The 1,892-nt window shown below is 32.0% G+C and overlaps 1 protein-coding gene across 4 annotated transcripts in view; it reads left to right on the forward strand.

The window, feature by feature from the left end:
- The window catches only part of TIAM1 (TIAM Rac1 associated GEF 1), an 873,661-nt gene extending 872,027 nt beyond the window's left edge, over nucleotides 1-1,634 (forward strand). For all 4 annotated transcript variants that reach the window (XM_053705978.1, XM_053705976.1, XM_053705979.1 and 1 more), the window contains one exon: nucleotides 1-1,634. This exon is cut by the window's left edge and continues 581 nt beyond it. The gene's annotated coding sequence lies outside the window, so the exon portion shown is untranslated.
- The last annotated feature ends 258 nt before the right edge of the window (nucleotides 1,635-1,892 follow it).

Consider the following 1,892-nt stretch of genomic DNA (forward strand, 5'->3'; position numbering starts at 1 on the left):
TTCTGACTGCATCCTTGCACACATATGAGATTGGCAGCTAAAAAGGCTACAGGCCACTTATGGATTAAAAAAATCATGTTACACAAGCATTTATTTTATCTGTAAAGCATGAGCTGCTTTTATTTTTTTTCCTAATATTTATTACAAAACAATCAGGGTTGGAAAGAAAAGGGTAATGTACATAAATGACTGGAAAGCAAAGGTCTATGGGACTTTTCAGTTCCAAAAAAGATGTAATGTGATAGCACAAAGATCAAAGAAGGGACTTGTATTGTGATTAGTCAGATAGTCCTTATAGTTCATGTTGCCTCTTTATTAGCGCAGCATTTCCTTTCTTTCCTTCCTCAATGTTAGACTACTGTAAACTTGTATTTTAGGAGTGTTTGAGGGGTAATTTTGAGGTTTATGTTGTAAAGCTGTTTTCCTTTTTGGTATTTTGCTTGTTATATAATATAAATATTTTGAATTGTTAATTTTTACATTTTAAAGAAAATATCTAATGATGCCAAACTCTTACTAGAGATCCAACCGAAACACTTGAAAATAAAATATATCTTATTTTGTATTTATACATTTGTAAATCAGGGACACCAGGGGAAAGGGGGCATTTTACATTGTAAACCTGCAGATTACAGATATCTAGTCTTTCATAGGGGATAGGACATAGTAGTTTTATATACATATATATATATATTTAATAAAGAGAAACGCCGACAACCTATGTAGCTCTCTAATTTACATATCCTAATTTTAACTCATTCTTCAATTTCCTAAGAATTGCACAGAATTACACTTATGAACAAACACATTACTACAGACCATTGGAACAATATTTTTCTTGCACTCGAGCCTCAGAAATTCAGGTTATTTTACCATCTTCCAAATTTTTCCTCTTTGACCAGTTTTGTTTTTTTTTTTTAAGTTTGAAAACCAAGACGACAACAACAGCATTTTGTCTTTTTTATTTTTATTTTTTTTAGAAATAGAGTGTTGTTTATTTGTATGGCAGTGCACATTTAAGAAAATGGTATTGTGCGAAGATTTTGATTTGAAGTAGTCATTTTGTGATACAATTGATGGAAATAGTTGCTTAACCCTTTCTTTGACAGGGGAAGCTTTAAATCAAAGTGTACTTCCAGAAATTGCTGGGCCCTGTAGCACAGAAGAGGTTAAGCACTATTTGCATAACTATAGCTATCATTCCATTGTGACATGTGACCGTACATCAGTTGTATCATTGCCACTCTGCTGCTTACAATCTTAGTACATATTATTTTGGTTAGTGTTACAGTGAATTTTGCTGTCCATAAGCTAAGCTTTTTTGAAAATCTTATCCTTTGTAACTCTATTGTCATTTTATACCATCTGCAGTTCACTTGTGTATGGCCCAATTAATAGTACAAGGTTAAGCAGTCCTGTCGTGTACTGTACAAAGCAGAATATGGTCAATTGTGAAAAACTGGAAAGTCTGGTGCTTTAAAGGTACCATTTTATGTACATATTGTTATGACATGTCAATGTCAAATGTTCTTATATATTTCTTTTATAAGCTGAAAGAAGGTCTATTTTTATGTTTTTAGTTCATTGAATGAAAGTTGTAAATGCTTGTCAAACAATAAAATATTAAAGAAAAACATTAGTCTGTGTATTTCAGTACAATATAATGTAGTGATTTGCACTTGTGTACATGCTAACCCCAGATAAGTTTCATCTTGAATTATGACCTTTTTTGTTTTCTCATTCTTGTGGTATCATACAATTTGTTTGAGGTTGCGAGTAGAAGGTAGAAACCTCTAAAAAGTATTCTGTACGGCTTTATGCAGTTTCAGTTAATTTTCTACCTGTATGGAGTAATAAAGTGTGGGATTATAGCTCTGCTCTATTCTAAAGGT

This window comes from Bombina bombina, chromosome 3 (assembly GCF_027579735.1).
Source record: "Bombina bombina isolate aBomBom1 chromosome 3, aBomBom1.pri, whole genome shotgun sequence".
NCBI classification, from domain to species: Eukaryota; Metazoa; Chordata; class Amphibia; order Anura; family Bombinatoridae; genus Bombina; species Bombina bombina.